The sequence below is a fragment of the Drosophila tropicalis genome, unplaced genomic scaffold (genome assembly GCF_018151085.1).
Source record: "Drosophila tropicalis isolate 14030-0801.00 unplaced genomic scaffold, ASM1815108v1 contig_980, whole genome shotgun sequence".
NCBI classification, from domain to species: domain Eukaryota; kingdom Metazoa; phylum Arthropoda; class Insecta; order Diptera; family Drosophilidae; genus Drosophila; species Drosophila tropicalis.
The window spans coordinates 1094230-1105152 of record NW_027173484.1 but is presented as its reverse complement, the minus strand read 5'-3'; the positions used below and the strand labels follow the sequence as shown (position 1 = coordinate 1105152).

The window sequence follows — 10923 nt, the reverse complement described above, 5'->3', positions numbered from 1 at the left end:
TTAATTAAAATTGGAACTCGAAAAAAAGAGGCGTGGACTTATGTAACGTCCACGAGGGTACCGGTGTGTTACGTCACACCAGGTACATTGCTTGCACTTGCGGTTTTTTCGCGTTCTCCCTTTTTTTATTCTCGACTCCTCGCTCACTATTCAAGCTCAATTTTTGGGCCCTTATCTTGCATGAGCTTTTCTATGGAAGTGGATCGTGTAAGCTCGGTTCCAAAAAAAAAAGCTCAAGGTCAATTCGCCGTAGAAATAGTGTATGCCAAATATTTTCGTCTAGCTAGCAGATTTATATAATTTAATGTTTGAAACAGCGCACCCTTACACCACAGATTTGAATGACACGCCCTCATAAGTGGAGGCTCAAAGCTGAAAAAATCAAAGGGTGCCAAGCTGATTACCAAAGGTCCTTGGCATGGAAGGTCCAAGATCTTTTCCTGAAAGGTTTTCAACAACATACAAATGATTTCCGAGTTTTTTCTTGATCTTGACTTTAACTCCGACTGGTGCTAATTTAGCATTAAAATTATTGGCTAGGTTGCTGAGTTTAAAGCTACGCTTAGTGACTGTTTGGCCCACTTCGAAAATGCGTATTTTACTCCTCAAGTTATATGTCCGTTGATTTGTATTATAAGCTTTATCTAAATATTTTTAAATATCAGATCTAATAAGTACGAAATTGTCTAGTCTATCTAGCCGAACCGTAGCTTCATTCAGTAGATTAAGGTTGGTCAACAATTTGTAGTCTTTTCCATGGGTTATCATGTTTTGACCAAACACCGCCACATAGGGTGAAATTCCAATTGATTGATGAATATGATTTCGTAAGGCACTGTTTATACTACTGAGAAATTTATCCCAGTGACATTGATCCGAACGGAGATAGGACCGTAAGGCCGCATTAATTGATCGGTTTACTCTTTCCGCCGCATTGGCCCGTGGAGAATTCGTGCTGCACTCCGTAATCCCTAATAAATTTTGTGAACTCCTGGCTTTTAAACTGAGTGCAATTATCACTGACTATATACTGTGGCACACCAAAGCAGCTAAAGATATCATCCCTTAGGATAGATATTATTACATTCGAGTGGAATTTCTTTACAGGTTTTAAGAAGGTAAATTTACTAAAGTGATCTACAATGATAAAAATTCCGATATTTCCCTGTTTTGAGCGAGGGAAGGGACCGATAAAATCAACATATAGTCTTTGGAATGGTCGTTCGCTTATGGTTTGGTTTCCCATAGGCGGTTTTAGTTTACATGTTGGGTATTTGCAGGTTTGACATATCTCAGACTGTTGAATGTACTTCGTAACGTCTACAACTAGTCTTGGCCAGAAAATGTTACGCCGAATACGTTCTAAACATTTTGCTATGCCGCAATGGGCTGAGTTGGGTGGATCGTGGGCTGCTCTAATAACACTATTACGGAGTTCTTGGGGCACCAGCAATTTCCACAGTGCGATGATATATATATTGATTAATAACTTGAAAATCCGGAAGATTTGCCGTTACATATTTGTCTCTCAGAGATCTATATTCTTCGGATTCAAATGCCGACGAGGACGAGTTGATTTCAGGAGATAATTCCATTTCCAGGGAAGCTATTTCATTTTCAAATGATCGCGACAAAGCGTCAGCACCAACATTTTCACTACCTTTCCGGTGTTCTATGTGGAAGTTATACCCCTGCAGCTTCGTTAAACAGCGGGCTAATCGACCACTTAGTTCTTGTTGGTTCATAAGCCAACGCAGTCACGACTTTAAACTCATGGCCTTCGATATACATCCGAAATCTTTTAGTTGCCAACACTACCGCAAGACATTCGAGTTCGGTGACCGAATAATTTCGTTGTGCTTTGTTAAGTTTTTTAGACATAAATGTGATGGGTCGTTCGAATATCAACTCATCAACTTGGGCTAAAAGCGCACCTACTCCAAGCATACTTGCATCACATTGCACGATAATCGGTTTCTTATAATTTGGGTGTGCTAAAAACGGAGCAGTGCTAAGTTTAGCCTTGATGTTCTCAAAAGCACATTGCGCTTCTTCGTTCCACGAAGAAGAATTGCCACGCAATAATTCTGTTAACGCAAAGTAAATGCTGTTTTTTCTTTCGATGATTCTTCCAGACCGATTTGCCAAAAGGCATCTTTAAGGTCAATCTTGGAAATTCAATGTACAGGGGTAAGTCTACTTAATAGGCCTTCTAGATTAGGTATTGGATATGCATATTTTACTGTAACCGCATTTAATTTTCGAGAGTCAAGGCAGAATCTTACCTTACCTAGGTTTGACTAACAAGACGCAAGGAGAAGACCAAGAGGACGCGGGCGCTTCTTCTGTCACTCCTAGCTTTAACATTTTGTCTATCTCCAGACATAATAAGTTTTCCTTCGCTGGTGATATTGGGTAAAATTTTTGTTTAATTGGCTTGGCGTTTTCGGTGTCAATAATATGTTCTATAAGGCTCGTAAATACATATGTATATTGTCACTCATCGAAGTCGGTCGTGTTTTTTTTTTGCGCTCTCGCTTAATTTTTGTTTTTCATTCTTTCGTGAATCTAATTTATAATATTCAATTTAAATTTATTGCCTTACTAATTCTTAATAAATCGCTATACTCATCGCGAAGTTTGCGTTAAATTTACAAACATTTATATAAATTTATAATCAAAACTTTAACAAACGCAAATATAATTTAGTTGTTGCGCTGCTTAGTTTTTGATTTCGTTCTATTTTTTGCTCCCACCCGCGCTCTCAATTTACAGTTCATAGTTTGTTTTTGTTTGTGTGGTGTTGGTGCTCTCTATTCTTTTGTTTTCTCTTTTGATCGCGCTCGCGGCCGTTAACTTCGCGCTGGTGACAAGTTTTTGTTGTTGTGTGTTTTAATACAAATAAGTACAAATATTGCCTTTTTTGTTTTCTCTTTCTAATTTGCATATTGCAGTTAGCTTTTGCCTTGGTTTGTATACGTCTCTGTTAACATATATACATATACATTTTTCTTTTTATTTACATATTGATTTATAATTTGTTTTTGTATAAATCAATTATTTAATAATGTCTGTCTGTTGCAAATATAATTGCAATAATCCCAGCAAGACCAGTGAAGACCTTCTTTACTGTTGGCTGTGTGACAATGTAATGCACTTTAAATGTGCTGGTTACACAGTCAAGGTGCGGGATAGTATTGCCTTAAATGGGGCTGTGATTCGTGTCGTGGTTTGGAGCTCGAGATGCGAAGTTTTATGAAACGGACTGGGGAAGCATTTAAAACCCTGTCAGCTGGCGTTCATAAGCTCCAAGCGGAGGTTTTTTTGATGGATGTTTAATTCAGAAGCTCTAAACTTTTGATTGAATCTCCGACGCGAAAGAAAGCCAGGTTTCAGGGCGCGTCCCTCAGTCCGTCGGCACATTCCTCTCTACCAGTTCCGGCTATCGACATAGACCCTATGTCACCAAATGTACAGCAGCTGATATCGTTTTGGAGTCCGGCTTTGGCAGGTGTGGAGTCTCTTCCCATTTCCCCTGGAGACAGTATCCCACCTACTAACACGATATCGGTTGTAGTTTCCGAACCGTCCGAGCAAACATCCGTTTCCAGGAATATTGCCAATAAAGTAGTTACAAGAGGAGCTAGTAAAGTGCTGGCTGCTTCAGCTGCTGCTGCGTCTGCTGTAGCCGCTACTGCTGTGCCTAGTATTCCTAGTTCCCTTGTTGTAGTTCCACCCAAAAAGCAAATTTTTATTTCGAGGCTTGATCCCAATACTACTTCTGAAGAAGTCATAGCCTACATCCAGGGCAAAGTTCAAGCACCAAACATTGCTGTGGAAAAGTTCCGTTTTTCATATACTCGGGACATTTCGTCCTTCAAAATAGGTGTCTCCCAAGATCTTTTTGGCCAAATAAGTCATAAAGATTTTTGGTCGAAACACCTTGTTGTAAAAGAGTATACAATAAAAAAGAAAAATCGGCCTCCGATTAGCTTGCTACCTGCCTCTGTGAATAACGTTCCTTCCGGCTCGTCTCCTTCAGCAAATATTAAATACACATATTCATACTTAATAATATAATGGATGACCTTTATTTCAAATTTTTTTTCTACAAAATAATGTCTATTTTCCGACTTGTTTTCGCCATTTCGTTCAAAATATCCTCTGAAGTGACTTCAATTTTAGAGTGGATGTTGAGCAAAGCTAATCCGTTTAACCTCTCTTGACCCATTGTACTTCTTAGGTACGTTTTCAGCCTCCTTAGTGAAGAAAAAGAGCGTTCGGGGAAACCTGCAAATATTTTTTTATTTGGATCCGAAATTTCTATTTGTCACTTTCAATTACAAAGTTATTGATATGGAAAAGTGGAAAACAATTTGCTTTTCCCAGCTGCATTGGGAAAGTTACGATTCTTATTGCTAGTAATTGTAACTTCGTGTATTACAAGTAGGAGCATTTTGAATCGAATAAAGGTACAATTGACTGCAGCAGCATAAGTAATGACTGTTAAATACCTGTGCAATTTTGGGCTCGAGTGAAGATGCTGTATCGGGAGCCTCTGCTTGCTCCTTATCAGTTTGTTTAGAAGTTTCCTAAATGAAATGTAATATATTTTTATAACCGTAAGTTTGAGGAAATCCAAAACATGATGATTCACTTGATATTCCAACTTGTAGTATTCGATATGACAATTTTTACTTACCTCCTGATTTTCTAACCTAGGTCTTTTAACGAAAAATTGACGAATGTCCATTCTTGTGTATGTGATCTTTTTAGTGTTTACTCACTATATTTAAGTTTACACGCTTCTTAGTGTTTACACTCAATTGGTTAACTCACAGAAAAATAATTATCATTCACTGATCGGTGGTAAGAACGCTTGTCAGGGTGGAATGGAGAACAACATCAATTTTCAAAATGCTGTAATATATTACGGAAGTTCAAGAAATTGTCGCAAGAATTTCCATTCATAATATTGCAGCCGAGTCAAAATAAACGGCCCTCGCTCAAAACAGACAAATTTATTACAGCCCACACTACGATCAGCTGTAGTCAGCTGATTGACTTAGTGTGGCAACTAAGCGAAGATAAGCGAATGTGGCAACATCGGGAACCAAGGCTGTTTGAACCAACGAACACACCACCACCCCAATTTCGTTTAATTCTTTTCCTGCGTATATTTCTTGTTCGTATATTCCACCACAGTCCGTCTTGGCAGTATACACTCACCATTTGGAAGCTATTCAACTTATTTCCTCATATCTCTCTGACAAGGACTTTCTCGTTGTTCTGGGAGATTTTAATTTACCTGAGATTACCTGGACCCTCCCATTTGATTCTTAATTACTGTTGCCTCCTTGTCACATTGTTTCATAGATGGTCTGCTTGAGTTGTCCCTAACTCATATAAATCCTGTCCGGAATAGGTGTAACAGATCACTAGATCTGGTATTTGTGTTGGATTCTTCCAACTGCGATATTTCCAGGACTGATCCCTTAGTTATCCCCAAAGACAACCTTCATCCAACTCTGGATATAACAATTGACCTTCCTTTTGGTGTTATGTCTCGACATAATAACTCAATGCCTCTAACCCGATGTTTTCGCAAGACAAACTTTACTAAACTTAAAAAACTCTTGTTAACTAATGATTGGACATATCTGTATACTTGCACGGATATGGACTCTGCCATTTCTGTCTTCTATAAAACTCTTGAGTCGTTCTTTGATGTTTGTGTCCCGCGTGTGACTTGTAGTATCCTCCGAAGATAGATTGAGAGACACCAATTGTACTTTCTTGTTTGAGCTCAGTTTATTGAATAATTCTTAATTCTATAACAATTGTCGACTATAGCTAAGACCGCGTAGCTGCGCTGCTAGTCATGCAGGCAGAGGAGCGGTATGCTTATGTATAAACATACTTATGTATAAATGTATAAGTGTTTACATAAAAGTATGTATGTTTATATACCGTCGCATCGGTAGAGTGAGGATGTATCATATTGCATATTGGGCCAACGCGGCCGCGCGTGTTATATTTGCCGACACAGCAATTGTCCAGCACCATGCACTCATGGGTGGTCATGTTACTTAAGAGGCAAATGCACTTGAATGTTGCGCACATAAATATTGTAACTAATTGCTACAATATGTTTGTATTGTTGTTAATATGTTATTCCAAAACATGCTACATCCCCCCTCTTTAGAAAAATAACGTAATTATATGGAGTTATTTTCTAAAAATTTTTTTTTATATAAAAATGTATTTACTTATTATTGTTTCTCTTTTTTTTTTTTTAATTTTTTTTTTTCGAATGTTCGAGTGTTTGTTTAATGATACATGTGGTAAAATTATATTTGTATATGTATAGTGTCATTAAATGTTGGTAATTTATTTGTTTAAATTTCTTTCTCTTGTTTTATTGTTATTATTATTATTTTTTTTTTTTTATATAATATATATATATATATTAATTGATTAAAATTTTTAACCTATCTTTATGCACTAATTGTTTCTTATTCTTTGTATCTTTAATTAAAATGTTATCCCTATCTTTTATTTCTTCTATGATGTATGGGCCTAAATACTTAGGTTCTAACTTATGACCCGTATCATTACGTAATAAAACCTTATCTCCTATTTCTAATTCAATATTTTTTACCTTTCTATTATATATTTCCTTATTCTTCGCTTTGTGCTGTTCAAACATAATTCTTGCTCTTTTATAAGCCTGTTCTAATCTAAATTTTGATTCCTTAGCATAATCTTCTATGTTATATAGTGGATTTATCTTATCAACACTATTAAATTGTTGTGGCAAATTTGAAGTTTTACCGAACACCAACTCATATGGACAATAATCATGTGCCATAGAGGGTGTTGTATTAAAACAATATTCGAAGTATCTTATCCATACATCCCAGTCAGTTTTGTCAACTGAAATGTATGATCGTAAAAATTCATTAAGTGTTCGGTGGCTTCGCTCCACAGTGCCTACAGTCTGGTGATGATGTGCAGTTAAAGTTATCTTTTTTACTTGCAAGTTTTTGCATAAATCTTCAATTATTGAGTTTCTATATTCTGTTCCCATGTCCGTAATGAACGTTTTCATTGGACCGTACCGCAGAATGAAATCTTCAAATATAGCTTTCGCTACTGTTTTTGCACTTTTGTCTTTAATTGGTATTATTACAAGGTATTTTGTTAGGTCGCAGATTAAAGTTACTGCGTATTCATTTCCGTGTTCTGATGTTGGGAGTGGACCGATCGTATCCACAATAACCCTATCGAAAGCCTGTTGTGGCGTTTCAGTTATGATTAACGGTGTTTTTGTATGCTTTGTTATCTTTGCTTTTTGACACTTATTACATTTTTTTATATATTGAGATATATCTCGTGTCATATTTTTCCAATAATAATGCCTTTTTATTTTGGCCATAGTTCTCAATATTCCAGTATGACCTCCTTGTATTGGGTCATCGTGGAACGTAAACAGTATTGCTTCTTTTTCTTTATCTTTATTTGATAATAGGGTCACCGGCTTGAGTAGCGCTACTCTTAATGATTGTAAAATTTTATTGCCCATATTTTTAAAAGATTCTATTGAGATAGTTTCAAAGATCTTTTCGCTCGGTGCCACTTTGACTTGACTTATGTTGAGTATACCGGCTTCTTTTTCGAGCCTTTGAAAAAATTGACCTAAGTCGAGAATTCCATTGGTATACATATCGCAAATGTCAATTCTTGCTATAACTTTCTTGCCATGTTTGAATGTGGTTAAAGAATCAGTTATTCGCAAGGTCACTACTTTTCGTACTTCGTCATTTACAATGACGTCATATACGTTGGGCTTAGAAGCATTAAGAGATTGTTTTTGCAAATCTTCTTTTTCTTTTTCGTTCCCTGCGCAGGAATTTAACTGTTTATTTTGGTTTCTGGTAGTGACTTTCAGAATTTTATTATCGTTTTGTATGTTTTGTAAGTCTGTGATTGTTATTCTTGAGAGGGCATCTGCTACATAATTATCTTTACCCTTTAGATACTCTACTGTGAAATCATATTCCTCTAATTCAAGCCTCATTCGCGTTAGTTTCGAACTTGGATTTATCATTGAAAATAGATAAGTAAGTGCTCTGTGATCAGTTTTGACGGTGAAATGTCTACCATAAATGTATGGTCTGAAATGTGTTATTGCCCAATGAATAGCTGCTAATTCTTGTTCTGTTGTACTCTTGTTGCTCTCACCTTTTGTAAAGGCTCTTGATGCGTATGCAACTGGTAGCTGGAGTCCTTTTTTGTTTTGTGTTAAGGCTGCTCCACATGCGTACTTACTCGCATCAGTGATTATGCAAAATTCTTTGCTGAAATCTGGGTATTGCAATAGAGTTGGGTTCATTAATGCCGATTTTAGATGTTCAAAAGCATTTTGACAGTCAGCTGTCCATTCAAATTTTACATCTTTTTTACATAATCTTGTTATGTGACGAGAGTAGTCGGCAAAATTCTTTATGAATCTTCTGTAATAATTGCAAAATGCAATAAATCTTCTAGCGCTGTCCGCATTGTGGGGGACTGGATAATTTTGGATGACTTCGTATTTTGTGTCATCAGGCAAGATTCCTTTGTCTGTGCATTTATGCCCCAAAAAGGTGACTTCATGCATAAAAAATGAACATTTTTCGGGATGTAATTTTAGGTTGTGTTGCCTACATTTCTCAAACACATCTGTTAAGTTATTGAGCATTTTAAACAACAATGACTATTAAATCGTCCATATAAAGGAATGCTTGAGAAGGTTCAAGTCCAGTGAATGCTATAGTCATCATTCTCTGGAATGAATTTGGCGCTATCTTTAGACCAAATGGTAATCGCGTGAAGCGATATGAACCATTGTTTGTTGAAAAGGATGTAACATTTCGTGACTCTTCTTCGAGTTCTATCTGATGAAAACCTGACATTAAATCCAGGCACGAAAAGTACTTTGCTCTTCCCAGTTGATCTAGAATATCATCAATCCTTGGGAGTGGGAATTTATCGGACAACAATTTTTTATTGATCGGACGATAGTCAATTACTAATCGCCATTTTTTCTTTTCGGAATTAGGCAGTGATTTCTTCGGTACAAGTAACAGTGGGCTGTTATAAGCTGATACCGATGGTTCAACTATTTTGTCATCTATTAACTTTTGGACTTGTTTTTGTATCTCGTCTTTTTGACTATGAGGATTTCTGTAGTTCTTTATGTATATTGGTTCATCATCTTTCAGTCTCAGTTTTTGTTTATAAAAATTATTGGTAGTTATAGATTCGGTTTCCAAACCGAACACATCACTATACTGTGTGCATAATTTGGTTAGTTGGCTATTGAACTGTGGTGGAAAATTCTTCGAGAGTGTCGCTAATACCGTTTTCTCTCTATCTTTTGAACTTGTTTTAACTACTTCGTAGTTCGAAAGTGATTCGTACTGCAAGTTATTTATATTGACTATTTGATTTGTGTTTGTTGTATTTAGCAATTTTATGAATGCGTTTTGAGAAGATGCTATGGTATTTGCTATGTAAATACCCTGCTGAATTTCTTGGTTCGGAATTAATATACTGTCTTCCACTGAGGTTATTTCAATTTTTCGGACAACTTGTGATCTTGCTGGCAGAACTACGGAGTTGTTGCCAGAACTGTATGCTATTGGTACATATATGGGATATTGTAAATTATTTGGTCTAATTATAAGCCAATCCTCAGTCGGTTTGAAATCTAATTGACAGTTATATTTTCTTATGAAATCGATACCTAGTATTCCATCACAAGGAATAGCGAATTGTAAATTTACGATATGAAAATCGTGTGGAATTATGTATTTAGAGGTTTGTATTTCTATGGAAGTAAGTCCTTTTGATTTTGTTATTTCTTGACTTATTCCCTGTATATTTATTATTTGATTGGTTTCAATATATTGGAAGTTGTCGGAATTTTCTTTTAATATGGATATGTCAGCACCTGTGTCTATTAAAAATACTAACTCTTTTCCTGTTGCTACGTTAGTGAAACTTGCAAATGTGCTTTGACTGAGACTGATGGTGTAAACCTTGTAATTTTTTATTGTTGAGTATCTAAAGGTTGTTGGGAGTTTCCCGAATTATTCTGGGCTACCCTAACATTGTTATTATTAGAGTTATAACCTCTATTTTGTTGGTTATTTCCTCTATTTCCTCTTTTATTATTTCTGCCGTAACCTCTGTTGTTTCCTCTCTGGTTATAGTTCTGGTTATAATTTTGGCCATTGCTGTAATTATTATTATAATTGTTATAATTATTATAATTACCGCGACTATTACCTCTACCACGATAATTATATCTGTTATTATAATTACCCCGGCCTCTTTGGGCAAACATAACAGTGTTTGGCTTTCCATTTATTTCGGTACTCTTTCGTAAGTATTTTAATATTACCTCATCCATGGTTTTAAAATTGCCGGCGTCAAGAATTGCTTTGAGTCTTGCTTGCTCGCAATTTTGGACCATTGCTTCTATAGCATCGTCAACGCTATACCTCTGGGCCATTTCTAAAGACATACCGTCGTCGATATACGCAGCTTCTAAGAGTTTGCGTAAATTGTCGACTTCCGATGTATATTTTTCAGCTGTTTTACCACTCTGGGTGGTTTTGTTTAGTTTGGCTTTAATTACTTTGGGTGTTTCACCAACTATAGTGTCTTGCAATTTTTGTATTATTGCTTCAATTGATGTCTCGTTTTGGACTGCGTACAGTGTTGGGGCACTAATTTTTGATTTTATTACCACAACAGCTATATCTTCAAAATCACCTTTCATCATATTTACCATCTCCAAAGCTGTTATGAATCTTCGGAGATGTAATTTTTGTCCATTGAATTCTGGATTGGCGTTTGAAGTGTCCTTCATGT

General features: G+C 36.2%; 1 protein-coding gene and 1 long non-coding RNA gene across 2 annotated transcripts in view; one reads left to right on the top strand and one right to left on the bottom strand.

Moving 5' to 3' along the window:
- LOC137586372 (uncharacterized) overlaps positions 1–10923 on the top strand; it is a 120537-nt gene that overhangs the window by 32850 nt on the left and 76764 nt on the right. The gene's annotated exons all lie outside the window — the stretch shown is intronic.
- Positions 4208–4749, bottom strand: LOC137586368 (uncharacterized). Its single transcript, XR_011033773.1, has 3 exons — positions 4703–4749; positions 4515–4592; positions 4208–4290 (listed from the first exon to the last, which is right to left on the bottom strand). It is a non-coding gene; the product is annotated as an uncharacterized lncRNA (long non-coding RNA).